The following is a 15661-nucleotide window of genomic DNA, read 5'->3' on the forward strand; positions in this document are numbered from 1 at the left end:
AGGAGGTGTGGAGGGGTGGAGGGATAGCCTAGCCGATGGTGTAGCGCCTCGCAGCGATGCGTGCTAAGCAGAGCCGCTAGCCGTGGGAGGCTGGACCAGGCGGTCCCGACGACGCTGGAGGAAGAAGACGAGAGATTGAAGGTGCATGTCGGACGTTGGATATAAATCCAATGGCTGTGGATGTCATAATCATTTGTTGACCAAGTTGACAACGCTCTGCGTCGGCTTCGACCTATTGGCCCACATGTCAGCCTGCAAAAATGTGGCATATATTTAACCCATGTTTTCTAGAATATATAGTCCATTTGCTGGGCTGGGTGAACAAATAATTTCGCATCAATCAGGCCCATTTATATTTTCTAAGAAATCCCAGCCCATTTGCACTTCCTTGAAATACACGAATTAGTTGGGCTCGTTATATATATAATGTTATGTTAGAAGGAACAATTAATATCAAAAAATAAACCGGAGAGGCACATTTTTTTATATATATAATTAACAAATTAGCGAGTTATTGTTCAAAATAAAAATGAGCGTGTTATTATGAAATGGTCCTTAAAATCTTCGCAAGCTTTTGTACACAATCACCAGGATTTTCCTTGCCTGTGAGTAAAAAACAACCAGGATTTTCCTTGCCAACTTCTGTTAAACATTTACTTTTATAAGTTAATAACACATGGGATGTTTTTATAATGTATATATAAGTATCTAGAAAATATACAATAATAGTAATAATATATATATATATATATATATATATATATATATATATATAATGTGGTTAGAAGGGAAAACATAAATTGGACACAACATTATTATTCTTATATATAGATAAATAGAACATAGACCTGCGTTTTATTAAAAAATTACATTGGGCTGCCGATCTTTAAGAAAAAGCGCATAGGCCGGTATGTACCTCAAAAAATAAGTTGAAACCACTGTCTCCGTATGTCGTGGGCTACGCATGTTAAAATACAAAACCTAGGCCGAGCTGATACTTGTTTGCCCTCTGGAAAAAAAGATACCAGATCCCCGAGCGAACTGGATTAAAGAGGGTGCCATTGAAGAAGCACATTAGGAGTGATTTTATTTCTTCAGTGGATGGCTCTCGATAGCGTTTTTACTTGCCTCTGCACCATACAACTTGTATTTTTAGCCTCCCAGTCCGTCGTGGTGGACAAGCAGCCCATTTGCTGGGTGGGCCAACCTATAGAAACCAGCACTTGATTTTTCATCAAGCCCCCAAAACAACGCAATACTATGTTTATTTTGAGGCCGAAAACATTACGGCAGGGGTTGAGCGGGGGAGAGGGGAAGACAGAGTAATAAAAAGATTAAAAAGAGCTGACGCGCTGTTGCTACCCTAACAAAGTAGGTGCAATTCTTCTCAGGAAGAAGGTGTGCCGTTGACACCCACACGTCACGTACCCCACAGTAGGCATACTAACAAGTTCACACACAAATACAACAGAAAAGGTAAACATTCGTATCAAACTCAGGTTCACAGGACACGTTCATATTCATAACCAACATTCACTATCAACAACTCAAAAGATTCATATATATACACAAGTTTAGCATATCTATGCATCCAAATGATTGATAGACCACACGAAAATATTCATACATAATTCACAAAAAGATTCAGATATACACATGTTCAGTATGTTTATGCATCCAAATGATTGAGATCACAGCTAATATGATCCATGGACGAACTTTAATTACCTAGGGTACATACTGGTAAATGGTGTTCAGTCGGAGGTACTTCTTGCTAAAATTAATTCTTGTACGAGTAAACTTTCGAGTACATAAGAGGCAGCACAGACAATCTGAACTTTTCTTGTAGGTTTATCCTCAAATAGTGGCCTCGTGCCGAGGGAGGTTTGAGCAACTTGGCCACTACTTTCATCCAACTAGTTTACTGGCTCATCTTGGTCCTGTAGCTCGCCAAAATTCTACATTGCAGACGAGAAAGGAGGCGGTTGAGAAAATGAACCACCCAAATTTTTTGTGCAGTTCAACTGAAATGGATCATCCCTGGCGTGCAGACTGATTGAGTGCCAGATGAATATACGCGTCAACCAACTTGTCTGGAATCTTTAGACTCCATGCCATGCAGTTCGCTACCATATCTGCCGATAACCAAAAGGCACAAGTTGGGACCAAAGACTGGACTGTGTTCTTCTGGGCTATGCGCCAAGCAATATTTTTGGCGTTCACTCTCCTAATATTTGGAGTTTGACAACTAGTTGACGCCGGCTGGTACTCGAATGAATATAGGCACTTCTTGTCAACATCGATGCTTGTCTGAGTGAACTTTGGAGTACATAGCAGCAGCATAAGTATGTGTCCATCTGATCATTTTGTGGAGTTCTACTAAAATCACCCAATGCAATGATTTGCCTGCAAGTTCAGGCTCTAATTTACTCCTTTATAAAATTGGCAAACAGTAGCACAATACCAAATTACCAATACATGACAAGCACAATAATCAGGATAAAGACCAGTACCAACCTGTGTGAGGTAGCATATCAATTACTATTTCCTTTGACTGGAAGCCGAGATAAGCGAAGCGACTGACAGCAAAGGAAGAAAGCAGGCCGAGATTAGTGACTGACAGGAAAGGACGGAAGCTATCGAGGCAATGAAGCAGCCAAAGTTTTTGTGCAGTTCCACCAAAATCGAGCATCCCTGTTGGTACATATATTGAGAGAGTGAGATTACTGTAATAGTGGGACTAGTTGATGAAACATACACTAACAAATAGAAGCACCCTCATTATCTTAATGGGTAAAGTTAGCAACATAGTAATCTTGCTTAAAGAGAGGTATTAGTTTATTTAATCAGTGCCAATTAGCTCAACACTCAAAGCATTGCCATTTATCATAGGTTGCAAAACTTTAACGTGCAAAGATAAAGGAGTTTCTCATGACAGTAGCACGATACAAATAGAGATGACAACAAACTAATATGGATGAAGGCCTTAGGCCCGTACCAACCTGAGAAAAAAACCTTATTCATGTAGTCCCATAAGAGATGATAAAGCACTCACTGGAATCACTCAATAGTATATATTTTTGTGCACTTCAAATGCATGGTTGAAATCACTCTTGTTTACCAGTGCTGAGATTATATCGAAAGATTATTAAGAACTTCCAGCAGAGTTAAAGCACTAGCCGGGATACAGTTCATCGTATTGTCTTGTGTAGTTCCACTAAAATGTATGATTGGCACAACATGATCCCTGTTTGCACAAGTAGGAACAAGGTGAAACCTTCATTAGATTAGTGAGAAAGGATAGGAAGACATTAGCATATTACTCTAATAGTAGCATCAAATTCATGATGGACAGTACGCAAAACATTGCCTCATTGAACCAATGGCAATAAATTGACATGCAAAACAATAGCACTATTATGTCATGACACTAATAATATTCCCTCCCAGCTCCACCACATGATTCACCTCCTTAGAAAAACATACACACGTACATGATTCAACATAGGGTCCTACTAAAGATTTGTTTAACTCCGACAGGAGAATTAGGCAGCAATAAATTAGTGGTACTTAAGTACTCCTAATTAATTAAGTGAGACATCAGAAGTGGAAGGGCTCCCTGGAGGATCATCTCACATGTAAGGTAGTCATTGCCGGAGCCCTTGAATGGCCTCGACTGAGGCCTCTGACTTCAGCAAGATCGCCTTGGCACTATTTATTCTTATTCTTCTTCCTCTTCATGCTCTGTTTCCCTTTCTCCTCACCAGTTAGTGGAACCAAGTACATGATTGGCCTTCTATTTCAGAATTGGTTTTGTCAGTGAGGGAGTACAAGTGTACTAGTAAAAAGTAGCATTATTTCTCATGGCAGTCGAAAAATAGAGATGAACACATGCATTAAATATCATTCTTACCTAAAGGAAGGTTATGGCGCCAATATGGATGATGAGGATTGGAACTCAGATCTCCCTTTGTGCAGTTCCACCGAAATGAACCAACTGTTCCATTCTGACATTCCAGTTAAACAACACAAAAGTCACTTCTTTTAAGAAGAGTTTTGTGCAGTGCACCAAAAGGTCACAACAGCAACCAAGTGAATTGGATATCCCTATTTGCACAAAAAGCCACAAAGGAAACAGTCAAAGTCTCAAACAATTACAGGTAAAACCATTTGGCTAAACTTGTCATGGCTTATAACAGTGGCATGACTTCATTTTTACTAGGGACATTAGATTAAGAACAACTAAATATTTGGTATAAGGGCATGGGACAGTGGGTGCACCAGCAGTCCAGCACCATGTATGTAAACAGGGGCATAAAGTGGTGATTCATAGTTTGTTGCCCCGAGAAACAAACATCCAAGAAACATATCTGGTTTGGTCCCATTTTTGTTCACTCTAGCCACCTACTCCTATGTGGGGATAGAAAATCTAGTCCTGGTCATACCACTGTGTACAACGTTACCCCTATATTTCCCTTTTCGACCAAGAGACTCGTTGGATGACCAGTCTGTACTACTTTCACCCCCTTTCCTTCCTGTTTGTACCAAGTCCGATGTACATACTAAATTCCCCCACCCCCACTTTATTTCTTGTTTGAACCAAGTACTCCCTCCGTCCGGAATTACTTGTCATCAAAATGGATGTGTCTAGAACTAAAATACATCTACATCCATTTCAATGACAAGTATTTCTGGACGGAGGGATTACAAGATTCGACTCCATGAAGTAGCTTTACCTCTAACAATAGAAAAAAGGTAAAATTGGACCATCCGATCGAGAGGGGTTGAGAGGTAGAAAATGATGCACATGCAGCGACATAGCAAGCTGGGGAAGTAGAGCTAAGTCGGTTTCGAACAAAGATATACCTGAAGGTCGTCGGGATGTGGATAGGTGGGCGGTGGGAGACCGGATCCGCCCACAGGCAACGACGAAGGGGTCGGAGGACCTCCCGCGCCGGCGCTCGGCAAGAGATAATGGTGCGGCCAGCGGTGGGTCTCCTCCCTCACTGTCAACGACAGCCTAAACGCTGCCGCTCCTCCCCTTCACCGGCGGAGGGGGATACGTCCGGATTTGTAACCAGCGGTGAGGATAGAAAGATAGTGTTGTTTGAAGGGAGAAAGACAGTGTTACCACCCCTATCTTGTTTAGATCTGGAGAGGATGAGAGTGTGTGAATAGAGCAACCCTAGCAAGCAAGCGCGGAGGCTCCGGCCTATATATACATAGTGGGGTAGTTTTCCTTTTTCACTCCATCAAAACAATCGTTTAAAATTGTGTACTACGTGCCAGGTCGCGGTTTTTTTAGTTGTTGATTGTTTTTTGAGATAGCTCCTCGCTTGTTCCAAGTGGTGTTACAGTGTGCCAGGTCACACTTTGTATCGTTCAAGTCTGGTACAAGTCCCTCCATTAAATGAACAACCACCCCCTCAAAAATTGTGAACAAGCCCACGGCTAAAATTAGCGGAAACATGGGTTGCCCCAACATGCATTATTATTTATATTTTCTACTCCCTCCGTTCCTAAATATAAGTCTTTTTTATTAGCCACACCTAACACAAGAATTTTTTATTAGCAGTGAACCCCACATGTCATAGACATAAAAATTGTGGCAAGATTCCCTTAGGCAAGCCAAAGTGTGTCTAACAATTTGAGCAACTCAAGTTAGGCAAGTGTGAGAAAAATAATGTGGCAACATAAGACAAACATAGTCACAATCCAAACAGCCCCGTAATTTTTTGTGACATGCATGAAAATTTGGTTAGTTAAATTTATAGTCAAAATTTGGCAAGGCGCATCAAATCAACACATGCAAGTATCAAAAGGAAAGTCACGACATGCATGCATGCGTTGTACTCCCTCCGTTTCCAAATATAAGTCTTTCTAGAGATTGTAACAAGTGACTACATATGAAGCATAATATGTCTACATACATCCATATGTTGTAGTCCATTTGATATGTGTAAAAAGACTTATATCGAGTGTAGTGCTTTGATGTGTCGCGTCAACTCGTACAAGACCGGGAAGTTTGATTACTACAACGCCCTCTCCCTCGCGGACTGAGCTCCGGTGCCTTAACTGCACCTGCCTTTTGCTGCATGACAGGTGGGCCAACCACCTATTGGGCCCACCTATCATAGACGCAAAGGCAGGAGCAGTATAAGTCAATGAAGCTGCGTCCCTCCCTCGCGCATGAGCGTGGTGGCTAGTAGGACTAGTAGAAAATTTTGCTACATGCTATCCCTCCCGCACGAGGTGGACCGACATGCAACAGTGGATTCGATACTGTAGAAGTAGAAGTAACATCATTGTTCGTCTTCTCGAAGAGGCGAAGAGCCAAGCGCAACCCGAACGTGGCAGTTGCGAACGCTCATGTGGTGCGGTGCCTTGGAGCACGCATATGCCAGGCTCTTGCATGAGATAAAATTGCTATTTGAGCCCACTATTGTAGTAGTACTAGCACTTGCTACTCCCTACGTCTAGGTGAGTAAGTCATTGAATTTGTAGCTAAGCTTCCCTCATTGAATTGTTTAACAATTAAACTCCATCATCCATTGGTTGATAGTCATCACCAATGTTTATTTGCTAATTAATAGCATTGCATGCAATGAACTATTCACTACATGTCGTGTTTGGTAGTCTCAAGTCATTAAAAGCATGCACACCTCTCATCTTTTATTGGTTGATATGTCAAGAAACAAGAAACAAGGTAGAAGTTAATGCACCGCGCCTAAGTGTTTTGGGATTATTTGGTTTTCGTAAGATGACTTACACACCTAGACGGAGGGAGTAGTATAGCCCTGTAAACCGGAAAGGAGTATTTGCCTTTCTAGAGATTTCAACAAGTGACTAGACTACACCATGTGCAGTACTCCCTCCCTTCCGGTTTATAGGGCTCAAATCTCAAATCTCTTGAACCAAGGAATTTTGCGATTGGGGGAATGTATCTCGTACTTTACAAAACTACCCTAATTAAACTCATGCATTAATTACGTAGTTCTCTCGTTTTCCTCTCCGCCTTGGTCGCGGTGCACAATATTGAGCACTCCTATATGACTAGCCGCTCTATCTACATGCGGGACATCAAAGCATCCGGGCCCGCGTGCCATCCACCAAATCACAGCGAGGTGCTACAGTCGAGACTCACCTGTCACCTCAGTGTGGTCGTCATGACCCGTCATATCACAAAACCCACACCTTTACCAACAGTGGTAAAGTGGGCCTCCAAGTTGGACTGGACGAAGCAACCATCATTTCACTGGAACGCTCGTTGAAGCCCTTTCTTCCCTTTCGTGAAGAAAACCTCACTCCAGGATACTCACTTCTCCCATTTTTCTTCTGTACCGATGAAGGAAAGGTGGGCGAATTAGTTATGCTGCTATATTTTCATCCCAAGAATCTTCTTTTTGCGAAGCACCGATGGATTCTCACAGCCTATTCTTTTCCCATTTTCGTTGCGATTGTGGTTTCCTTTCGATTGCTTTTTGTTTGTCAGTTCATTGATGGATCCTGGAGCACTAGGCAAAGAGGCCGGCGGACAACCCACTGGAGACAGCAATCTCCAGGAAGCGAGCACCGACCAACGAGTTGACCATGTTGGCGGGCCAACCCATGGAGACAAAGAACTCCAAGAAACAAGCACTGGCCAAAGAGTTGACGACGTTGGCGGACGAACTCCTCAAAGAAAGTTGGAAGAATAGCAAGGGCCCCACCGTGCCTACCCGAGAAACTCTGATGGCCACCTATGCGAGGCTCAAGGCCGAGTTTGAGGAGATAGTCGCCGTTGAGAAGCAGTATTCCCCTGGCAAGTTGATGGCCCCCATCGAGGACGAGGAGATGGCCCCCGGAGGGATGAGATCCCCTGGTGAGCTGCACAAGGTAAAAAATAATGGCTTATTAGCATAGTGTGGTTTTTGATTATTTGCAATGTGCTTGCTAATATGTTAGGGTTGTGCAGGTGCCAGTGGACGTCCTTGATGATTCCGATGTCGCGGCCTGTCCTGTGGACAACGCCCCAGAGATCGTTTTCGATGTCGCTGTCCGTCCTGTTGGCATCGCCCCGGAGATCGATTCCGATGCCGCTGTCCATCCTGTGGACATCGCCCTAGAGATCGATTCTGATGTCGCGGTCAGTCCTGTGGACATCGCCCCAGAGATTGATTCCCATGCCGCTGTCCGTGTTGTGGTCATTGCCCGAGAGATCGATGACAAGAAATAGTTGGTCGTGCTAATCCTTCAGGGTAGTTTGCATTGCCCTGTGTTTAATTACCAGAACGATGCGTGTAATCAAACCATCTTAGGGCTAGTGCACTGTCTTGTGTGGGCGGTACTTGCTACTTTTGTTTGATAGTGAATCATGCAAACCCTCTCCGAGTTATGGAAACAAATGTATCCTCACCAGCTTTTGATGTAATATACGACATGCTTAGATGTAAGTTTGAACTATTTATCATATCAGCAGGGCTTGTTTGATGATTCTTGGTGTTAGTAGGCTAGCAACTGTGCGAGCTATAGTACTTGCAAAACACTCACCAAAGAGAAACGTTGGGGCTGATGAGCTCATGGTACGCTTATACTTATCCGTCGTCAATCGACCAATAGCCCAAGCTCCTAAAATTGTAGGCTTAGCGATCGATCAGACAATAGTCGATTCATAGGGTAGGAAAATCATAGCAAAAGTACAGAGACGTACAACACAAAATCACATCAGTGCAGAGACGTACTCCCTTCGTTCCAAAATAGATGACCTAGGCGGGCTAGTTTGGTCTAGTGGGTTTCAGTGATATGACATGGTACAGTGCCGTCCAGTCTTCGCGTGTGGTAGCAGTATTGCGGGTACAGTAAGTTTTCTTGAAGAAGGGAATTCAACGAAGTCATGATGGTTCCTTCATCCGAACAACTTACAGTGGGAAAGGTTGGGCCTGCTATACGACCGGGGTAGACCAGGATAATTTTGTGCATGGCAGGTGGACCAGGATGGTCGACGTCCCACTGAAGGAAATATGCCCTAGAGGCAATAATAAAGTTATTATTTATTTCCTCATATCATGATAAATGTTTATTATTCATGCTAGAATTGTATTAACCGAAAACATGATACATGTGTGAATACATAGACAAACATATAAGTCACTAGTATGCCTCTACTTGACTAGCTCATTAATCAAAGATGGTTATGTTTCCTAACCATAGACATGTGTTGTCATTTGATTAGTGAGATCACATCATTAGGAGAATGATGTGATTGACATGACCCATTCCGTTAGCCTAGCACTTGATCGTTTAGTATACTGCTATTGCTTTCTTCATGACTTATATAAAGTTCCTGCAACTATGAGATTGTGCAACTCCCGTTTACTGGAAGGACACTTTGTGTGCTACCAAACGTCACAACGTAACTGGGTGATTATAAAGATGCTCTACAGGTGTTTCCGAAGGTACATGTTGGGTTGGCATAATTCGAGATTAGGTTTTGTCACTCCGATTGTCGGAGAGGTATCTCTGGGCCCTCTCGGTAATACTCATCACCTAAGCCTTGCAAGCATTGTAACTAATGAGTTAGTTATGAGATGATGTATTACGGAACGAGTAAAGAGACTTGCCGCTAACGAGATTGAACTAGGTATTGGATACCGACGATCAAATCTCGGGCAAGTAACATACCGATGACAAAGGGAACAACGTATGTTGTTATGCGGTTTGACCGATAAAGATCTTCGTAGAATATGTAGGAATCAATATGGGCATCCAGGTCCCGCTATTGGTTATTGACCGAGAATGGTTCTAGGTCATGTCTACATAATTCTCGAACCCGTAGGGTCCGCATGCTTAACGTTACGATGACAGTTTCATTATGAGTTTACAAGTTTTGATGTACCGAAGTTTGTTCGGTGTCCCGGATGTGATCACGGACATGACGAGGAGTCTCGAAATGGTCGAGACATAAAGATTGATATATTGGAAGCCTATGTTTGGACATCGGAATGGTTCCGGGTGAAATCAGCATTTTACCGGAGTACTGGGAGGTTACCGGAACCCCCCGGGGGGTTATTGGGCCTACATGGGCCACGAGGGAGAAGAGGGAAGGAGCCAGGAGGGGGCCGCGCGCCCCTCCCCCTCCTAGTGCGAATAGGACAAGGGAAGGGGGGCGGCGCCCCCCCTTTCCTTCCCCTCTTCCTCCTCTTTCCCCCCTTCTCCGACTCCTACTTGGAAAGAAGGGAGTCCTACTCCCGGTGGGAGTAGGGCTCCCCCCTTGGCGCGCCCTCCTTGGCCGGCCGCCTCCTCCCCCTGGCTCCTTTATATACGGGGGCGGGGGGGGGGGGGCACCCTATAGACACACAAGTTGATCTACGGATCGTTCCTTAGCCGTGTGCGGTGCCCCCCTCCACCATATTCCACCTCGGTCATATCGTCGTGGAGTTTAGGCGAAGCCCTGCGCCGGTAGAACATCACCATCGTCACCACGCCGTCGTGCTGACGGAACTCATCTCCGGAGCTCGGCTGGATCGGAGGCCGGAGATCGTCATCGAGCTGAACGTGTGCTGAACTCGGAGGCCCCGTACGTTCGGTGCTTGGATCGGTTGGATCGTGAAGACATACGACTACATCAACCGCGTTGTGCTAACACTCTTCCCTCTCGTTGCTATGCCATCACCATGATCTTGCGTGTGCGTAGGAATTTTTTTGAAATTACTACGTTCCCCAACACCCACATGTCGGCGAATGAAAGTATTCTTTCCGATATTGAGGACGAGCAACGAGCATTCATTGTTTATTTTTGATGAAAGCTATTGTCTCCACTGTTACGGCGGAGGAGTGTGAAACATGATAGCCAAGTGAACTTGGCATGTGCTCCACTCCCTCCTTCCTCATGTAATGCTACCATACTATTGACTATAAGGTTGGCTATAAGGTTACAACTTTTTCTCACTTTCTCTCTATCTATTTCCTCTCAAATGTTTTTTACCTTTCTTTTTTTAGACACAATTGTTTTTTATGCTTTTTTTAGAATTATTTTTTTATACCTAGGAGCACGTGTAGAGATGGACTCTTGCAGAGCCCACTCCTTGACTTTGTCAATGCCTCTCTCTCCTCCACACAAGCGGGCTTATAGCCAGTTTTTTACTAGTACTACTTGCTATGCATGCATGCGGCGGGCAGCTGGCGTCTTGAGGGGCCAGGGCGGTCAGAGCGGGCTCCGGAAGCGGTCCGGACTCCAGCATGGCCCACCTCACATTATCACCATATATTTCTTGGAGTCCGTGTGCGGTGGGTGGGCGATCTCTTCTCCCTCCCCCGTTTCTCTCTTCTCAGCCAACGCTCACCGAGCGATTAGATTTCGGCTATCAACGGTTTATTCAATTAAAGTCCCACATGTCAGTGAAATTGCAAGACAACGCGTGTCCCCTCTGGTGAGCGGCGTGCAAGCCGGACTGTCGGGGGTGCGACGCGTACGAGTCGTAAGTGTGCTGCCTTTTCCTTTAGAACTTGCAAAGCGTAACATTTTCGTGTGATCGATCGATAGAAATCCAGAACAAAATGACGAGGGCGGTGCTTTCCCGCTCGTTAGGCGGGCTAGTTTGAGTGATATGACGTGCTACAGTGCTGTCCACTTGCTCCATTTTTATGTAAGCAAGAGTTTACACTCTTACACAGGAGGAGTGTGAATCACCACGGATATGATTTTGATCGAGGGATAACTGTTCCCTGCCAAATAATGGAGCACTGTTAGCGATTGTAGCATGATAGTTAGGGCATCTCCAGCGCTGGCCCACAAATTTACACCGGTATCTGTCCGAGGACACTGATGGATGCCATCCGATGCTGCCCGCATACCTTTCAACAACTATATGAACTAACTGGACGAAATTTGTGCAAACAAAGCAAATTTCAAATTAACCGGATGAAATTCATTACATTTCGAAAACTTTTCCTACAAATTGGACAAAATTCATTACAAATTTTGCACAAACCATACTAAAAACTACTGTAAACCTAATCTAAACGATCGCCGGCGCCCGACCACCATGTCCGGCCATGAACCCGAGAAAGCTGGCCATTGCCTTTGCCTCCTCCTCATCCGCCTCGATAACCTCCTCCTCCGGAGCACAAGGTTCTGAAGATTTCTGCCTCCACGTCGCCGTCAAGCGGCTAATCGACCACCGATGTTTACCCCACCAAGCTTGGCGTCGACTGACTGGAGTAGCGGTGGCCTTCCTGGGACCAGAGCGGCGGCGACCTACCGTGTACTACCCTTCCTCGCTGTCGGCTGCGCCCGCGCACGCGCGCCGGCTTCGTGGTCATGGCGTTGGAGGGCGGCCGGGGGGGGGGGGTGCCGGCGATCTCCTTCGTTTGCTCCTGCGACAATACGTCGAAGAGAGCTTTGGAGCGCACCTGGAGCGGAGCCGGCGATGTCCCTCGTCTGCTCCTGCGACAGTACGTCCAAGAGAGCTTCGGAGCGCCCGGAGGCCATGGTTGGAGTGGTGCCGATAGAAGGAAGGGACTGGAGGAGAATAAGTGTGGGTCTTTGGTTATGGCTGGGAGCTGGGGCTCAAGTTAATATAGCGGGCGAATGACAATGAGCCGTGGCAGACGGATGGACGGCTGGCGCCGGAGTAGGTTCGTCGAGCGTGAATGTGGACGCTGCTTCAGTGGATTAACTGTAGATGCGTTGGGTTACTGACATGTGGGCCCAACGGGCATCTGGCCCGCATGTCAGTGACACACCAACTGCACCTGCAGTTAAGTCTGGTGAATGCGGCATTGATGTTCTGGAGAGACGGTGACTGTTTCAGGTGGGAAGCGCGCGCTAGCGATGGAAGGGGTTTCGGTAGGCCAGGGCAGTCAGACGCTGGCGTGGTGGTAAAGTGTGAACTCATGGATGACGAGCCTTTGAAGCATATGCGGCACGTATTGACAACTGCTCTTGTCGCCAGCTAGCCTTCGAGGACCACCATTAGACACCACACAACCATGCATAACTTACGAATAATGGACGAATCGATCAGACACACACTCGTGTGCAGTGGCACTAAGATCGGTCGCTCACGATAGTACATACTCCGTACCATAGTACCCTCTCTAGCCAGGCTGCTTTTTAGATTGTCGTTGCGATGGACGATATACATGAGCAAGGCGCTCCGAGTATGACCGTTGGTGTTGAGCCAGGTGAATACATGCTCGGCGTTCGTGTAGGCCTCCATCAAACATCTAAACAGTAATGTCAGGCACCGCCGGGGCGCACAGGTGATGGGCTTGCCGTTTGCATTGCGCCATGAGCAGGACTTTGATTCAGAGGGCGACATGCATGCATTAGCATGCTTTGACAGCGTGAGCATGAGTGTCTGATGCAAAGTATTTCATTTTCATTTGGCTGACGAGGGTGCGTTGCAGCAACGAGTTCGTGGTTTGATTCCCCACATACGCATAATTTGGGTTTTCACTCCCTCCATCCCAAAATAAGTGTCTTAACTTTGTACTAGCTCTAGTACAAAGTTGTACTAACCTTGAGACACTTATTTTGGGACAGAGGGAGTATTTCTTTCTGCATTGACAGGTAGGCCCACGTGGATAGATAAAGAACAGGAGCTGATGAGGTGCATGCAGACCGTTTGACTGGTCAACCAGACAAATACGGAGCTATATGCTGAGCCAGTGACCGTATAATCACTATATCTCGTATACAATGATCAAAGTGGGCTATCAAGATAAGTTCGATGACCACCAATGCATTTTACTCGGTAATAAATGACCAGGATTGAAGGGGAATCCAAATTTCCTTCGTCTTCTGTCCTTGAGCTCTTGACAAACCAATGCACTATACGGTTGTCCGGCCACTCCACCCCAGGGCTCTCACCAAGCGTGGTTCATGCCACCGCGCCACACACTAACCGGTAAGGTAGCGATGCCATCCCACCGCGCCAAGTTCCTCGCCGCCCACGACTGCACACAAAATGGTAAGGAAGCGATGGCATCCCGCCGTGCCGAGTTCATCGCTGCTCGCGACCTCACACCTATGTGGGAGGAATTTGAAGATGCCAAGGCCTAATGGGTGGTAGAGCAAGAGGCGGCCAAAGCCGCACAGAGGGAGCGGAAAAGTCAGAAAGCACTCAAGAAGAGAGAGGCCCGCCGCCGCAAGAAAGAAGAGGACGCACGTGCTGCTGTGGAGAGGTCGACGGAGATCCAAGCACGGTGGGGTGTCGCCGACTAAGCCGGGAAGGAGAAAGATGGCATCTAGCCAGCATGTGAGAAGTAGTAGTACTAGTAGTTAGTGTGTGTTTCTGTGTCTGAGTACGAGCATGTACCAGCACTACTAGTTACTACTGTAGTTTTTAGAGCAAATTACCAGTACATTAGCCTAGACTAAATGTAAAAATTCCTATCCTATGCATCAAATGGCATCTCTTTCTCTATAGGAATTGAGATGCATGTCATCTCACTTCCTATGATTTTCATATTCCTACAAAATTCCTATCCTATGAACGAAAGGAGGCCTCTGTTGGAGTAACTACTGTAGCTAGCAGTACTGCTGGTACAGTAGTTTTATTCAAGAAGCGGAATTCAATGAAGTCATGATGGTTCCTTCATACGAGCAACTTCAAAGTGGGAAAGTGGGCCTGTGATTTGACGGCTCATTAGTCATTGTTACTGCGGCGCAATGACCGGGGTGACTCTCCCTTGGAGTTCTGCGTGCATGGTAAGTGGACTAGGATGGTTGATGTCCCACATGTTGGCGAATGGAAGTATTCTTTCTGATATCAAGGAGCAAGGAAACTGCGTGGTATAGTATCACTACTGATTGGTTCTAAAAAAATAGTATCACTGCTGATTTATAATTATTTTTTATTTTTGATGAATGCTAGCGTTTCAAATCTTACGACGAAGAGTGCCAAACACAGCACGTGCTGGATGTCCCACACGTCAGCGAAAGGAGTGGGACATGAACAGCATGGTAGAGCCCAGCACAAAAAAATATCGTGGTAGAGAGCCTCCACTTCTTCCACTTCTGGGTCGGAGACCACACGTAGTAGTACAAAGTGCGACCTGGAGAGAAAGACACGTCTAGTTGGAAGGTCTCGGGGCATACACGTAAACAAATATAAAAGTTAATATGTGCCTCCAACTAATATAGTAGTAGTAGAGTACTTATGCACGTACTCCATAACATCACCGTGCATTGCACGTACAACATTTAGTGGTAGTACGTAGTAAGAGACAAATGCCGCCCAAGAGTTCCCTTCTCGACCTACTTTTGGGTGTTTGGTAGAGTGTATGGAGGGTGCATGAGTCCACACTAGTTTAGCACAAATACACTAGAAGCATGCATGAAGAGAGCATGCATGAAGAGGGGTGTTGAGTTGAGCATGCATGAAGAGGGAACAACTATGCTGAGAAGAGAACGCAACCAAACACACCCTATATGCCACGTATGTTCATACCATTTGTGCCTTTCTACTTCACTTACTGCGCTACATTACTTAGGTTCTTACGTCCACTCCTGGGTACATGTCCGTCTCGTAGTTCCAGTCCCATGTGTTCTTCATATAGATGGAACGATCCTTGCATGACACGTGCACCTTGATGCTAGATGTCTCGCGTGTTGGCAAAAGGATGAACAAAGCTCATGTAAAAAATAGAGTGGAAGAACATAGATTCCCGACGATCG

Source organism: Triticum aestivum, chromosome 5B (assembly GCF_018294505.1).
Source record: "Triticum aestivum cultivar Chinese Spring chromosome 5B, IWGSC CS RefSeq v2.1, whole genome shotgun sequence".
NCBI lineage: Eukaryota > Viridiplantae > Streptophyta > Magnoliopsida > Poales > Poaceae > Triticum > Triticum aestivum.